The 18,159-nt window shown below is 41.8% G+C and overlaps 1 protein-coding gene across 2 annotated transcripts in view; it reads right to left on the bottom strand.

Annotated features, from left to right (window-relative positions):
- The window catches only part of lrfn2b (leucine rich repeat and fibronectin type III domain containing 2b), a 152,373-nt gene that overhangs the window by 44,051 nt on the left and 90,163 nt on the right, over positions 1-18,159 (bottom strand). For both annotated transcript variants that reach the window (XM_079527125.1, XM_079527126.1), the window contains one exon: positions 9,684-9,786. The gene's annotated coding sequence lies outside the window, so the exon portion shown is untranslated. The remainder of the gene's footprint in view (positions 1-9,683; positions 9,787-18,159) is intronic.

Raw genomic sequence — 18,159 nt, 5'->3', positions numbered from 1 at the left:
GAAAGCTGAACTTGTCCACTTCAATTAAAAAAATACATTTTGATTTTACCATGTTCCATTCTGGAGATATTGACCTTTTTGCAACACCTGCATTTGCCTGGAAGTGGTTATCTTGAACAGCGAGCAGAGTTATGGATGGTTTAAAGTCAGAGACATTGACAGGCAGATATAAAATTGAACCCAATAAATATCCTATACATCCTATACACCGAATGAAAGCCCTGAATGTGTACTTTTACGAGGAAAACAGTAAACATTGATCCCATCTACAGTTAGACAGTAATTGGTTATTGAATGCAGCTTGTGCCCACCAGATAACTTCAGAGAAGACATGGACGTGAACTCCTCAATATTCACAAAATAAGGCCTATAGCGACATATAAATACTATATACCGTATGAAACAGAAGACTCTCTGCTTTCATAAGGAAAAAAATTGTACTGTAATAATAAAAAAATCACACCCCTGTGAAGTGAGCAGTGCAACTCTACTTCTCTACTTATTCACTACAGCTCGCTATATACGGACTGAGGCAGAAAGTCATGTAAACCTTTTATTTACAGTTTGGTCTGTAAACTTCTACTGTAATAATAAAAATCACACCCCTGTGAAGTGAGCGTTGCAACTGTTCTGTACTTATTCACTACAGCTCGCTATATACGGACTGAGACAGAAAGTCATGTAAACCTTTTATTTACAGTTTGGTCTGTAAACTTCTACTGTAATAATAAAAATCACACCCCTGTGAAGTGAGCGGTGCAACTGTTCTTTATAGTTGCGCGGTGCAACTGTAGAGAACAGTTGCACCGCTCACTTCACAGGGGTGTGATTTTTATTATTACAGTAGAAGTTTACAGACCAAACTGTAAATAAAAGGTTTACATGACTTTCTGTCTCAGTCCATATATAGCGAGCTGTAGTGAATAAGTACAGAACAGTTGCAACGCTCACTTCACAGGGGTGTGATTTTTATTATTACAGTAGAAGTTTACAGACCAAACTGTAAATAAAAGGTTTACATGACTTTCTGCCTCAGTCCGTATATAGCGAGCTGTAGTGAATAAGTAGAGAAGTAGAGTTGCACTGCTCACTTCACAGGGGTGTGATTTTTTTATTATTACAGTACAATTTTTTTCCTTATGAAAGCAGAGAGTCTTCTGTTTCATACGGTATATAGTATTTATATGTCGCTATAGGCCTTATTTTGTGAATATTGAGTTCGGGTCCATGTCTTCTCTGCAGTTATATCTGGTGGGCGCAATGTGCATCCACCCAGTATCCAATATGACAAACTGTACATGGGATCAATGTTTACTCTTTTCCTCGTAAAAGTACACATTCAGGGCTTTCATTCGATGTATAGGATGTATAGCATATTTATTGTGTTTATTGTTATATCTGCCTGTCAATGTCTGACTATAAACCTTCATAACTATGCTTTCTTTTTGATGATGATTGCCGCCTCGCCTAATCTATCTCACTGCTTTCATTGTTTTGATCGCAGTAACATTGGGGGGGGGGGGGGGGTCATGGGCACATTGGGCAGCAAAAGTCTTGATCCGTACGGCTATAAAAAGTCCCATTCCACCGTTCGGTTCAGAACTATAGTGTAACGGTGAGACGCGTTGTCATCAGCTGATTTTGTTTTTCAAGCTAGTGTAGGGGAACATGCCTGGGCATGCTAGCCTGGCACGGCCAGACTCATAGCGAGGGTTCACTGATGTTTCCTCCGGGGAAGAATCTTCAGTGAATCCCCGCTATGAGGCTGGCCAAGCCAGGCTATGGGCATGCAGCTTGGGGGCGATGGAGGGGGAAAAAAGCGTCACCCGGCTGTGATGTCGACGAGAAGGAAAAAATGACTTCCACAGATGACAACACCACGGTTTAGGTCGCGGAAAAGTTCGTTATACATTACACCCGGGTCGATTACGTCCCCGACGCGTTCATTGCGGTCTTATCACTACAATTATAATGAATAAAAAAGCGTTACAATCACACGTCTGAGCGATCTCCGATTATGACGGCTCTGCATGGCGATACGTGATCCACCAACGGAACACTGTCTTGTCGTGGCAGCCCCTCGATACTGTGGTTAGTTCGTAGTATTGTAGGCTCGGGGATCGTTTGGTCGCTACAGTATGAAGAAGGAAACATGCATCTGTCCATGTGTGTTGCAGATGTTATGCATTGCAATGCCGATCTGGTGCATATGTGTTTAGGCAATAGGCAGCGTTCCGTTCAGCGTTCAACTGGCTTCTACACGTAAAGCGGCCAGCCCTCCTGTTTTCAGGAGGGGAGGGGGGTTTTTGTTTTTTGTTTTTTTTTCTGATCACGTGAGCGGGAGTAAGCAGCAATGATAGGGCGATGGTTCTTCATTGTCCGGGTGGGTAAAAAGATGAATGAAAGTATTCTATAAAAAAGTGATTGAAACGTATTGATACGTGATCCGCACCCGACGTTTGATTAATTGATAACGTATTGATACGCGATCCGCGTTGGGAGTGTTAAGTGTGCCAATTAGTCATGCAACCCGGTTAAAATGACAACAAACCTTTCTCATCAATACCTTATTTATTTTCTTTTTTGCTGCTAATTCTTAATGATCAGCAAGCTGATCCAAGCTGATTCTGATCTGGATGGGTCAAAAATCAGATTTGGGCTGCCAATCTGAACATAGCCTCTGCATTGAATTGTAATACAAACACTCTCAGGGTACATACCATATTCATGAATAGGGGTATGGCTTGTCACCTTTCATACATACATGTAACACTATAGTTAGACGGATGACAGGCAAATGCATCTGCTTAATTTTGACAGTACCTCCTAAGGCTGCCCCCCCCCCCCCTGATAAGCTGATTCAGTTCGTCAGGCGATATCTGCCATCGAGCATCTCTAGAAATCTAGCACAATCTCAGCTCTTACAAAGATCAAAGTCATTCCTCATGTCCCCCGTTGGGTGGAAGCAGCCTTCCTGGGTTTCCCTAACAGGCAGAGCTCCACGTCATGCACCGTGAGGGTCAAGAGGTCATCGGGATTTGAGGCAAACTCAAACAGAGTGCGCTCTGGCAGCCACAGATAATGGCTTCTGCGGAATCCGTGGATCAATTCTTGTCAGAGCATGGAAAATATCTTTCATTAAAGGAGAGCGGAAAACAGCCATAACACATTCATTATTGTGTTATAAAAATATCTACGGAACAAAAAAATAAGCAGAACTAAATGGGCGCGCTCGGTGGAGTGAAAATCTCCACCAGGAGGCAAGCCCCAATTATACAGTCTGACACAGTACTGCCTAACTGTGTGTGTATCTCCCCTCTCTCCGTCTCCCTATTGTCTATATGTTTATGTGTACTGTCTATATTAGTCATCTTCAACCTTTTGAATTTCAAGGAACCCCAGTTTGATATACATACATAGACCACGGACCCCCATTGTTTTATGTTTTTAATCTACACACTGTATAATCCACAGTGCTAATTTAACTTCAGAATCACAGACCCGTAAAGGGTCCATTTGGGCCCCTGATGGTCCCCACACCCGACTTTGAGAACCAGTGGTCTATATGCTTATATCTATCAATCTCTTTATAATGTGTACCTAACCTTGCCCTGCCTTTGGCCTGATGGAGATACGAATGCATGTGAATCTTGCCTGGTTAGTGCGCCACACATTCGATGACATCACCGGCACAGCACAATGCTAGACGTCCAGATGAAATGCTGAATGCACTATTCAACCAATATGAGAGACCTTGATCAGTGATTCTCAACCTTATGAATTTAAAGGACATATTTGATAATACATTAGCCAAGGACCGCTTGGCTTATTTAGTCACAAGAGCTTGTGAGTAAATAATAACTACGGTACGTAGGACCCATTGGAACACAGGTTATGTTTCCCTATTTCCTGAAACATAACCAGGGGTGACATAAAGCTACAAGCTTTCTGCCCGACAGCAACGATAATGTGGTGGTGGTGGTGGTGGTGGTGGTGTGCGTGATCTATACAAGAGCCTTCATTCTATTAATGTGAGAAGATGCAGGTCCCCAGGTCCTTGGACCTCTATGTATTGAGGTCGTAATGTGAAAATAATTGAATGAATGCAATTATGGCGGCAGTGGCTTAGAAAATCCTAGACAATGGGTCCGGGACCCCCTTTATGTTTCCTATTCAAAAGATTCAAAAAGAAAAAGAAAAAAAAACAGTAAATGGAAAAAAGAAAGAAAAACAAATGTATATTCATTTTTTTTAAATTGGGCTTAAGTTATAAATTCATATACAAATTCAGTTATAAATTCATGTATTTTTGTAAGTTTGGGTCCCGACTCCCGGCAAGACACCACATTTATCTTAAACCCCTAGCTTAGTAGATAGAGCGGCTGCCCGGAACAGGGAGCTTCACGGTTCGATCCCCAGCTCATCCTAGCATTGTGCTGAAGTGTCCTTGAGCAAGACCCTGAATCCAAAACAGCTCCCGAGGGCCAGGTTGGTGCCTTTGCATGGCTGCCTCTGCCGCCTGTGTGTGGGTGAATGTAGCACACACCTTGTAACATTTTTGGATAAAGGCGCTTTCTAATTGCAGCCCATTTACAATCGATTACAATGTTTGACATCTGAATTACAGGATAAGGCTGTATTGCCATGGAGGGGAGTAAAGGGGAGCTTTTAAAATTTGATTCAGCTGAATAAAAGAGAAACGATTCAATGCGACGGTTTGTTAGGTTTCTGACAATGATTTTTGCCTTCATTAACAATTGGAAGGCATTCATTTTCTAAAGGAACACTACATTTATATCATAATTAATATATAATAAATTAACGTAAAGTAACTAAGCACATTATTAGTGGCACATGCATATTATAATGTGGCTTGTTTAACCACAGACTCTGATAAGGATTGACATGCATGTTTGATTTGGGAGGTCGCTTGTGAGGACAGCTATAGAATGATGCATATAATTAATAATGGATTACGTACAGAGGATTATCACAGCAACATGAAAGTGACTTTCTCATCACGGGCTATACTGCCAACCAGCAAGCATGAGGGCAATTCCAGGCAGAGTCAATAACTTTATTTTTCTCCCCTTTTACTTGATCAGCTGTGGTGCCCCTCATCGATACCATGCTTTTAGCAGGACAGCTGTCAGATATGAGGGACTCAATGACATACTGTAGGAGTATGTTTGCATACAGGTAGTTAGATGCTTCAGGGTGTTTACTCACACTGTCATGTCAGATTAGAATAATTAATTCAATTATTATTATTTTCTTCCCCATATTTCTTCAGACAGGCATCTTATCATAATGGTATTCAGAATTTCAAATATCCACATAGTCCATGAGTTATGGCAAATAATCATCTATCTCCACAAAGGGCAGGGATGAATTGGAAGGTCAAACATCTGTTTGTTTAGACCGATGCACATCCCCGGTATGCTGCTAACCGGACTAGCTATACATTTTTGATACGTTTTTGATACGGTAGCGCCTGTTTGAGTCTTAGAGCTACAGTGAAGGATGAGGTCACAGCTGGAGCTTAACCATTCTCTTTCCATACTGTGTTCTACTCCTTGTCAATAGTGGGTGCTTCAGGACCCTCAGCACCCTCCTTCCTGCCCCCATATTCAAGCAGCTCCAGTGCTTATTTAGGCTGGAGTGAGGGCTGGAGTGAGGGCTGTTTCTTTGATATAATGGCAACCGGTGGAAATGAACGGATGACCAGCTGCCTTTTATTTGAAAGAAAATAAATGACTACAGAAGCTAGAGGCGGGATCAAGGCAGCACTATGTATGCCTTGATCCCGCCTCTAGCTGCCGCTGATTGGCCAGGCCGTTTTGTGGCCGGAGCATCAAGTCTGCCTGAGAGTTCCCAGATGGGAGCAGGAGGGGGGAACCCAGTGTACTCTCTGCTGCCCCATCTGGCGGAGTCAGGTTAGGTTAGTGCAGTAGGTTGCTTGAATCAATATTTGAAGTTTTTCCAGTAAACTTAGGTCAGGATTTAGAATGCGGTTTTAGAATCAGCCTTACGTCTAGATGGGTTAAACCCACAATGTCTAGATTTGTTCAAAAAAAGACCCAGTAAAAATCCAGTAAAAAAAGAGATAAAAGATCACAGCGTTATTTATTCATGAATTCCCAAAAGGCGTATACGAAAACTATGAACCACTATGTTTTACTCTGATTCAAAGGACAAAGACAACATGTCAAAACATGTTAAGCTCCTATTCTTTCAGACAAATAAAGCAATACATCATTTCAGAATACACTGCAACAGTTGTTGCAGTGTGGGAATTGCTGTCACCTTGATTGCTCTTAGCATGCCTGAGGCGATGCCAAAATGTCGTCTGCACACTAATATGTGACCAAGTAACATAACATTTAATTACCATCATTAACAATAGAGTAAGAATTCAATGTAATATTAACCAGACTGGGGTCCGGCAGGGCTCTATAGCCAAAATACAGCTGTAGGTCCACTAGTATTTTCTGCCTGGTCTCTCTCTCTCAGTGCAGTGCAGGTCATTCGGAATGTGTGCTCGTTAAGTGCTTCGGTGGGGTTTATAACCACTCACCACGCAACTTGACAGTCGACAATACAATTGTGTCATCAGCAATACACTTCACTGAAGTGTGAAGTCAATTGGATGCTCCTCAAGATATGCGACGGACGGACGGGACGGGACGGGACGGACGGACGGACGGACGGACGGACGCAGACAGACAGACAGACAGACAGACAGACAGACAGACAGACAGACAGACAGACAGACAGACAGACAGACAGACAGACAGACAGACAGACAGACAGACAGAACTTGAATTTATAGATGGATAATTTACTAATTAACTCTGATATTTGCCATTCTCTCTTTTCCCCCGCCTCCAACATTCTGGTTCTTAACCAGTGTTTACATTTAGATTTGCGCATGTCGCTTCAGATTGTTTTTTGCAACAAAACAAAAAGAATGCCGGTCACACAGACACCTGATGATGTCCTGTCCCTGGAAGTAAGTAATCAGTGACACCGAGATTGTGGTTAGGCTGGAACGTACGCGTGTGTGTGATGTGTGTGTGTGTGTGTGTGTGTGTGTGTGTGTGTGTGTGTGTGTGTGTGTGTGTGTGTGTCTGTGTGTGTGTGTGTGTGTGTGTGTGTGTGACGTGTGCGTGCGTGCGTGCGTGCGTGCGTGCGTGCGTGCGTGCGTGCGTGCGTGCGTGCGTGCGTGCCTTAGAGGGCAGTAGATACAAGAGAAGAGATGGCAAGAAGAGATGCAGAACAAGATAAATAGAGGAGAATGATAGAGAGAGAGAGAAAGAGACAGGCTAGTAAGGGCTCATAGATATCGTTGCTGTCGGATGGAAACCTTGTATGTTCAAAACCGTCACATTATTCATATTTTTATTTAATGGTGGTACATTGTGAACTTGTAGTTCTGCTCTGTTCACTACTTCTGTGCGACACACGTTTTTGCTGAAGTAGGTCATTAATTTACGAAAAAGCATAAACATTTGAAATAATGGAGATACGAGCTTTCTGCCCGACAGCAACAATATTCAAAGAAGAAATGAGAGTGGAGTTGTTGCTTGCCATGGGTGGCAGGTGTTTAGACAGTGATACAATGAGAGGGTTTTTCATACTACCCACATCATGCATATCCACTGGCTTATTTACAGCTGCTGAGCTCAAACCAAACAAGTCCAAAACAAGTGAGGACATTTTGAAATGACAAGTTCCCTTACTGACTGACTGACGATAATATATAAAAAATACACCCATACTGTTGCTAAGGTACTAAAATGTGGCATTGTAGCTCCTTTTCAAAAAGCAGGTGTCAGCACTGTAAACTGTTCGATTCTTGTATTCTGCTCAGGTTACTATCTCGCTCTCTTGTTTAGCATTAGGCTTTGCCGTGTCCTTGAGCAGAGCACACAGAGAATGCAACCCAAGACATGGCAAAACCGACATTTTAAAACTAGCTCCTCCAAATATGCAACCTATAGCAATAAAAAACCAAGAGTCAAATTCCGTTTATGGTAAGTGCAAGGCGCATGGGACATCAACTACCAGGGTACAAAGAAAGGTAAATAATGTTAAATGTATATAGAATGTATTATCATTCATGATATGACTCACATAAGTGTAGTATCGCAGCACTTGTCCCTGTGTGCCAGTATATACTGTATAGTGAAACCTAGTACCACTCTCGTATCAGTGGCATTTAAAAAAAACATAGCGGCGGTATGCAAAACTACTTTCACCTCAACATATTATTGTATAAATTCCACTAGGCTCGTATTTCACGTTGGACTATCTTGTCCTTGATCATCGCCTGCCCTTCCAGGCAGTTGGAGATCGATGTAATGTGGGAGGGCTAGCACACAAATGCCCTCGAAGACAGAGGAAACATCTTGTGTCGATGCCCTTAAAGACAAGAGAGCCATTGATGTCTAGGGCATCTAGGGGTTAGTCTGAAGAGTAATGAAGCGAAGCCCATGCAGACAGTCTCTTGGATGGATGCTGGATACTTGTGTGTGAGTGACCATTGTGGTCATTCTTAGCATACTACTGGAAGTGAATAGGTAAAATACTTTGTAAATGTATAAGGGAAGAGAAGTAGTAAGAACTGGAAGTGGAACTATTGATATGCATGAACCCTGGTGACCCTTTTCTGATCTACAAGCTCGCGTTGTGAGCCGTTAGATTTGACAGAGGTGGAAAAGTGGGGGAAAGTGGGGACCAAGTATAGACACCTGGCAGACCCTGGTCAACTAAGTATAATACAGGGTTTAAGTGGTTAAAATAATGTGCTTATATATAATACTGTATATATTGTGGCCTGATCATATAATAAACTGAACAAAACACGGGGTGCTCTCATAGCTCTAGCTGTAGCATTTCTTTCAAATGTGAAGTGCAATATAAATTATTATAAAGTGCCACAGACACCTCTACAGGGTGTTCCTACAGAGAGTCAATAAACAGCAGCTCACCTTTTTTATTACAAATTCTATTCTAATTTCATCATATCATTGTATAGTCATAGGGTCTGGGTCTGGATGAAAAGAATATCCAGGACTAAAGCCCTGGATATAGCCCAGGTCTATGGACACCTCTGACTGTAACCAAAAACAACAACAATTGGTGCGGATAACTTTATTGATCCAGACCATCGTAAAGACTGTCTCACCAGCAACACATTGGAGGACAGAGAACTTGATTTTTTGCAATCCACGGTTCGGTACAGATGTAGCAGCTTAAGGTTCTGCCCACCATTGATTTTTAGGTGAATGAATAATGTAACGTCCAACATGCTGTGATGCAGAATTGAGCAGGCCTTGGCATGGCTTATTGGCCTTCACATGACCTGCTTTTTCACCCGTAAGATAACTATTTTTTTTTAAAGAAAAAAAAGAAAAGACAGCCTCTACTGTGTCGGATGCAAATTTTCCTCACTACTCCTCACTAAGGGCTTTTATTTTGCGCGTCAAACACGCCTGTGTTCAGTTTTGCTAATCAGAGGAAATGTTTTGCATGAGAATTGATCCCAAAGCAGCTGTGGGTACAAGATGGCAAGTCACTCCCATGTTTTTTCATTGTAAATTACCTCGTAACTCTCTCTTGCAACGGGTCATGGAGAATTACATTAAAGCCACGCCTCCTTGCTCCTGATTGGCTCTTACCTGTACGGCGGTGTCTCTCTGCCATAGGTTCACTTATGAGGTCTGGACCCGGCAGTCACAGGCTCCGCCCTCTTCTACTGCCACACCAACAGAACCAGACAACCTACAGTATAGACAGCACAGGCAGAGAGCACATTGTTACATGGTTTGGAAAGATTACTGTAACACAACACATACACATTTGATTTAGTTGCATAATTCTACATTTCAGTGGAGTCTGGAGGTTGGAAGCGCTCGTTGGAAATAACTCAATGGTCCTGCGTACCACCTGTTTCTAAATTACACACAATGCAGGAAGCAGCAGGACGTTGATTGAAAATGAGCGCTTCCAAACTCTGACACCTGCATAGCATTTCTAGACAGAAAGTAGCTTATAAGTTATAACATGTCTATAGTGGATTTTTATGAAACCAAAACTTTTGTTTGCCGATGGGTTCCCAGATTGGATTCAGGCCGCCAGCCCTCCCTGTAGTAGCCAATTTTAATTTAGGACGAAGAGCTTCAAATTGAAAGAAGCATACATCACTTATAGTGATGCTGCAGTAGTATAATTTGGATAGATGGAGGACAGCTGTTATAGCTGTCACAATCATGAAAGTGATTGAAAATCAATTGCCATACAAGTGATTTTAGAAAGGGTAGAAAGCAACGTGTTATATAATCAACACTTCTGTGAATTCCATCAATTTTCTTTTTACAAATGAATGAAAATGATTCTAACAATTATGCAAAACAATTGCAATTAGAACAAATAATGGCGACACAGGCTATTATGTAATAATTGTGACAGGCCTCTGCAGCCGCTACAATAAACTGGAACTGCAGACATCATTTGGTTGCCACTGTTGCACCTATGAGAGGAATTGCGTTTCTTTTCAGCCAGCAGAAAGTGTAAGCAAGGAATGGTTTGGCTAGTAGTTACTAATATACAATGTCTGGTGCAGGATAGATGCTTGTCAGGGTTATTGGATGTGCTAGCTGGCCAGTCGTCATTCATTTTCAATGAGAGGGGAGCGAACTGGAAGAGGAAGTACTGGTACTGGTGCAAGCTAGTTCCTGTCAAAATATCATGTTTGTGCTCGTCTGCCTTCAAACTCCAACCCTTATCCTAACCCTGCCACCTAGCGTTACATCATCCTGAGTTTTTTCGAAGTTATTATTTTGGCATTTGTATGCTTTATTTCTTAGATAGTAGAGAGTTATGCCTGAGGCCTATTGACAGATTAGGGCTAGGTTTCATGCTGATTTTGCTGGTTTTGTCATGCCAAAGAAAAAGGCCTATGAATAAAAGATAAGTAAATAGTAAATAAGTAAATAAATTGGTTTAAAAAAACCAATATGTATACGGTAGCTACTATATAAAGTATGTGCCTAGTGGCACATATATAGTTGAGTCATTGCATTGATTCTCCTTGGAGCCATGATGACCCAAGTTTTAATCTGACTCCTGTGTCGTCTCGCATGCATTTCCTGTCTCTACACTCCAACACTCTACACTCCAAAAAAGAAAAACAGACAGACAGAATATTGCAATTGAGCACACAAGCGCGTGCTACAGTATGTCCTCCCAGTGGGGTCTGCGCACTGGCACTTTGGCAGGTGAGCCAGTAGGGCACAACAGCCAGAAATGTGTAGGGAGGATTAATTGGCATAACAACTAAAATTGGGAGAAAAGGGGGTAAAAATTAATTGGCTGCTCTAAATTAAGAATACATAAATAGTGTTATCTAATCCTGGTGCCATGGCCGGGCAAACAGTTTTTTAATACGTTCTACTTTTTGGCATACCACAGAGGCCTGCGGTTCTGTGAAAAGAGCCTCTGCTCATTGCCAGGTTGGAGGGCTGCTTTTAACACTTTGACATGGTCGTGTGAAATGAATACAATGGGACCTTCCAAAGCGGACGGCACAGAGAGTGAAATGATAAGTGGAGGGAGGCTGCTTCATCACGTGACATTCATTAACACTCTTATAAAGGCAGGTGGGCCTAAATAAACGCACAGAAATATACAGCCACGGTGTTGACCCACTTGGAGCCACGACAAACCTATTGTTCCGTTGTATCTGATCTTTTAAGAAGTTGGTGAAAAGTTTATTCTTTCACCTGATTTACCAGCACTTTAGAACTGCCTCCCAAGTAGTTATCGGACCACAAAAAGGGAGCCGTTGCAATGGTGGGATTACTTTATTTTAATAATAGATTGTTAATTATATACCGCCCCTAGCCCTCCCCACACCCACACACTTTCTCACAGGCTAATGAAAATATAGCCTCATTTACTCAACCCTGTACTGTATGTAGCTCAAATATTAGAGGAACTGATGAAGAGATTCTACCCAAATAAGTCGGTGTCCGGTAATGATTAATTGCACTACAACTGGCTCAGTTTCAGGCCAAATCCTCACGAGATCAGCTCCGGTAACATCAATGTGAACTAGTCCCGATTGAGGGCCCAGTAGGAAGGAAGAGTAATTAAAATGACCGTGGCATCCAGATGTGGTAACAGTACAATGTCTGACTTTATTTGTAGTTTAGTGATTTACTGTGTTGCTGTAGTTGTCGTCGTCGATATTGTTACTGGTCGAGGTGTAGGATTGATTGAATACCAAGTGTATATTGTGTTGAATACTGATGTCGGGTGGAAACCTTGTATGTCCACAACCCTTAATGCTTTAATGTACTTTTCAGTGAAATGGACACACAGAGAGAGAGAGAGAGAGAGAGAGAGAGAGAGAGAGAGAGAGAGAGAGAGAGAGATGTATTACTTAGTTGGTCTTATTAATACTTTTTGTTGGTATTTATAAAACCCACAGACAGACATACTGTTTTTCTTCGATGTACTATTCAGCAGATAAACAGATGACTGATTTTAAACAAAATGGCTATTTTCCATGTACAAGCTTGTATAAAGTCTTAAAGGCAGAGTATCACGCTGGCATCTACTTTGTCTCAGTTTAATTATGACAAAGTTGTGATAATATTCGAAAATGCAACTATAAGGCTCTATACAGCCTGTTCAATGCTGTGTGAAGTCGGAGCGGACTAAAGATCCCTCCCACCGCAGAGGGCCGACCCAAAACAACGTGTCATCCTGAGTATCTAACCTACAGTACTGTACGTCATCCCATTGGAATTGCACTATTTTAGCGTCTTCATAATGAAATAAATAAATAACTTGGTTGATTTGTTGATGTTTTTTTTTTTGGCTTTCGCCTTCATTTTATATATTTTATGGAGGGACAGACAGTAGGCTGACAGGAAATGGGGAGAGAGATGGGGGGGGAAGACATGCAGTAAAGGCCGTCGGGATCGGGCACACTGCCAGACTGGATTACCAGCCAAGGTGCCTGGAGCACTGAGCCATGGCCCAGGCCATAACTTGGTTGATTAACATGACCAATGACATGTCTGCTATACACGGCCATTGTTTTCGTATCGATAGGGAATCAGAGCTTGGGGGCGTGTCCATCGCAACCAGTTGCTCCAGGCTGTTTCAGCAGATCAGCTAGCCCAGTGCTCAGTGGTGTTCTCTGGGTGGAACTAGTGAGATGGCTCTGTGTCTTATCATGGAGTTTTTTCTTTATTTTTTTTCCTATCCATCCACCTCTCTATTCTTGTGTTCTGTCTGGCTGGACCAACAGTGACACTACATTCGTTGATAGTTGTCAGGACAGGTAGACAATAGCCTATATGTTTTTTTTTTAATGAAATGAGAGTTGGCGAAAGAAACACACACCCTGTGCAACACTGTCTGCAGTGACAGTTTGATTCGCGACACAGTCGAGGGCGGCGCCGGCACAAAAGTGTGATGAGATGATTTCTCTGACTACTGCTTGACGAAAAGCAGAAACGATACCAGAGTAGCATTTTCTCCCCTCATGATAGTTGAATGTTCTCATTGTTCTGTATACACCAAAGACGCAGTTCTTAGATCACTTCTACTTTGAGTATAACAGCGCTGCTCGTGGCATATGCCGTGACATGAGCATGCCGTGAATGGGTAACAGTAACACATTTGAGTCTGAGTCACGGTCCTCCGTGGGGACCCCCACGGCCACGGGAACTATCTCGGCCCCCCGCGGAGCTCTGCGGGGACCCCCGTGCGCCGAAAAGTGTTTATCCGAGCTTGTTGATCTGCGCATTTTGGCTAAAAACGGCCAGTCTAATGACAAGAGCTGTGCATAACAAATGGAAATGAACAGAAGGACACACTTTATTTAGAACCTATTTACATCACTGGCTATATTACTTTTATGCACAAGTTGTTCCTGCCATATGATAATAATCATTATAAGTAGCCGAAATGTTGAATTGTTGATTTTCGTGTTGATCTGAACATCAATTGATATACAGCCTAATAACACGTCTCACCCAGAATATATTGACTGAGGCTGAGCTGTCATCGTTTTCTGATAAATTGAAAATGGAAGACCCTGATGTAAACCAAGTCTTAGTGCTTTTTCTGGTTATATCTTCATGTCAGTTTTTGTATTGATCTGTACCTTCTAACTGTACCCATTCTGTGTGAATACAATTTTCAATCAATCAATCGTGACCTGAACATTGTCCATAGCAAAGGCGTGTTGTGAAAGTGGAGCTGTGTTCACAGCTTGACGTCATCAAAATTGTGAAAGTGCGCCATCTAGTGGCTACTATACTTTGGACTTACTTTGGACTTATGTGCCAACTGTGCCTCTTTTATTTTTTCTAAATCGCTTTTTTTAACTGGATATCCTTAGGGGGTCTTTGATAGATATGCGTCATTATTTTTAAAAGGAAATCCCTGCTTCCCACCCTTTAAAATGATAATAGCATGACAGCAAATATTTTTTGTTAACCCTTTAGGTCACACCAAGAAAAAAGCAGTAGAAAAAGTGTTGCTCTGCATTTTGTATTCATTTGGAGCAATACTAACAATTATACATTTTTTCTAAATATAAGCCTCTACCTAACGGTTGAGATGCCGCTTTGTGGTAATGGTAAATGGTAAACATATGCATTCACTGAAATATATAGATATTTCTATTCATACAGTTCATATCTCTGTTTATGAACAGGACTACAACCAATCACCCCACGCCTCCATATATGGTCACGCCTCATGACATCACACCTCCATATATGGTCACACCTTGTGACATCACTGTGACATCATGCCTCCATATATGGTCATGCCTCGTGACATCACGCGGCGCCTCCATATATGGTCATACCTCGTGACATCACGCCTAATGACACGTCACGCCACCATATATATCCATATATTAAAATCACAACACTGACTTCATTTAACCCTGGATAACATACATTACAAATTGGATCATCACCTAGATCTCCATATATGGAGCTGACCTGTTCTGACATTCCATATGTTGATCTGACCTCATCAAACCCTGTACACTCAAGACACACTCCATATATGACCAGTACAGAATTCATTACATATGTTGATCTGACACCCCATGCCAAAGCGCCAGCACTCACCCAGCAGTCTGCCGTCACCCAGGCGGATGTGCCCCCAGGGCGTCTTACTGGTATTATATTATATATTGTTCTATAATAATACTGTATAACATTAAGACAAGTAACAGTGATAATTGAGGTGATAAATACTAATGATTGCAAGTTTGGTTTGCTTTAAGCCATCCCTTGTGTTTGAATTTGAAAGTCAAATAATTGGTGAAGACTATTCCAGGTGTGGTATGCTCTAAGAAAGAAGAAATAATTCTGAAAGATATTGGCTATAGGGACGCCAAGGTTGAAAGTGGTTCCTCTCCCACATGCAGAGTACACAGAATGGCGTGAGCTTCAATCCTGGGTTTGGATCATCGACACTGCATGCAATCAGTTGTAAAAAGAGAATCCTGAGAAAATATTTAACAAATCCTCCCTCCTGAGTCCTTATTATGCTCAAGTACAACGGAAAAGTTCTAGCCAAAAGAAACAAAGAAAGAAAGTTGGGGAGAAAAGTCAGAAATATCTTCTCTCTTTCTCTTTCTCTTTGTAATGTATTTTTTTCTTCCCCCCGCGAGCCACGCAATCCCTGCTCCATCTCAGTTCATTATTGAATGTAATTCTGACCCTTGGACACCCTGCGAGGGGATTTGGTATTCATCATTTCCCTCTGGGAGAGAGAAAGAGAGAGAGAGAGAGAGAGAGAGAGAGATAAAGAATGCTTGTGGGTGTTCCGCATGGAACAGCTTTATGTCAGTGCAAAACAGAAATGTACCTCAGGCGGACCGTATGTCAAAATCCTGCTTGCACACATAAACTGATGAGATTCGCCACGATGCAATGCAACACACATGGTGCAGTGCCAATGGCATCGCCTGCACTATTGATACCTGTGAACCTTTTCATTCAGACCATAGTGTTTCATTTACACTATTACTACATCATAATTAAATGTTACATTATATAAACACTTGGTGCTTCAACAGACGTCTTGTCTTTGAACGGCAAGAACGAGAGCTGTAAGCTCTGTGGAAGCTAATTCTGTCAAGTAATAAGGTCATGAACGTTTGACACTAAAGGCCTGCTGCCTGTCTGCATGTGCATGTGCATGTGCGCACGCGTACCGTACATGCACACGCACACACACGCAGGCAGACCATTTGAAGTTGAACACATACCACATACACTCACACAAGTAGGAACCAGGCAAACAGCAGCTCCAAGGACATGAAAGAGTGATATGCCTATGACTAAGATGATGTACTGTACTGTACTGTACTGTACTGTACTGTACTGTACTGTACTGTACTGTACTGTACTGTACTGTACTGTACTGTACTGTATTTATATTTACTTACTGCTTTTTCTTTGCTTTCTATTGCTGCTATTCTTAATTATTATATATATTTTTTCAATGTTATTGCCACTATATGTTGGTGTGTGTGTGTGTGTGTGTGGTGTGTGTGTGTGTGTGTGTGTGTGTGTGTGTGTGTGTGTGTTATACGTATAACAATTACAATATCTTGAAACTTGAATCAGAACTCAGCTCAGCATGCAGGAAACGCCATCCATCTGACTTCTTCAATGGCTGCATCTACACATGCTGCTGGCAGGAGGCTCTTGCATAAATCAGAGCAGCCGAGCAATTACTAATCGGACCGTTAATATTTCTGTAGGGCTTCGCCACAACAGGCGATAGCAGTACTGAGCCCACCGCTGCCATGCAGGGCAGGTCACAGTGCTGTTAGACAGACAGACACAGGGGCTAATAGGTTTCACACAGTGGGGGGAGTCATTGTGCAAGAAGGCTCCTCTCGAAGAAATTGAGCTAATCCGTTCTGACAGAAAATCACTGCTGCACAGAAAATGTTTAATAACACACTTCCAATAATTAGAGTGTGGTACACCTGCAAAGCTCATTAGGTCAGAGTTATCAAGATGAATGATTCATTGCCTTTTTTTTAAGCAATTAAAAGCGAGAAAAATGGGAGTTAATGAATTTGATGGAGCGACTTAACCGTGTTATAATGGAGTATAGCGTTTTTCCAAAAGGTTAAATTATATATAGAATCATCGCAACATAGTCTTTGCAAGCATGCTAAAACAGTCAGGGATTTAGCATTGGGAAAGGGGTGTTCCCCCGCAAGAGTGCTATTTTGGACACCAGCCCAAATCCCTAAAAGACCTCTGCTACCTGTTACATTATGCATAGGTGTAGTTTGGAACTTTGGGTGTTACAATAATGAAACCAATCATCATGCCACATGCCATTGCCTTTAACACAAAGCGTGCTAACGATTCTGATTAACTGCATGCCCCTCACTGCTACGATGATAGCATTGGACGAACAAGCTTTTTCTAGGACGACAGTAAATGTTCTCTTATAGCGAGAATCACACAGCATACCTCAAAAGAAAGCGTAACTTGTCTAACTCTAATTTAAAAAAAAAAAAAGATTTTACCATCTTCTATTCTGGAGATATGTACCTTTATGTAACACCTGCTTTTGTAGTAACATGACACTGAACGAGTGAATGGAATCACACACAATGCACGGCACAAATCAAATAACGTCTTTGAATAGACAATTATATAAACACAATGGACACAAGGAATTGACACTCACTTCTGCTGAAACCAGATTTTACTGTAGTTGCAAAACTCAATATCTTGAATACACTTAGCAGAATTAGATGGTTCAAACTGAATGTCTTATTACCAAATATTCTAGTTTGAACAGCCGCGTCTCGTTTAACTGTCCTTGAGCATGACAGCAAAGCCTTATATTCTCACTTGTACATTTCTCTGGATAAGAGCCTCTGCTAAATCATTTAAATATAGTCTTGGCCAGTGCAATGTCATCTACCACTCCCCCCCTCCCCACATCATTTTCCACTTCCCCTCCACATCTCAAAAGGAAAAGGATGTAATGTTCTATTGCAAATAAAAGCCCCCTTAAGTCTCATCCTCGCCCTCTGATGCTGTAGCTCACGTCGCTAAGAACATGGAGGCTCCATATTAC

The sequence above is a fragment of the Electrona antarctica genome (genome assembly GCF_951216825.1).
Source record: "Electrona antarctica genome assembly, chromosome: 17".
Taxonomy (NCBI): Eukaryota; Metazoa; Chordata; class Actinopteri; order Myctophiformes; family Myctophidae; genus Electrona; species Electrona antarctica.
This window is presented reverse-complemented; position numbering and strand designations above follow the sequence as displayed.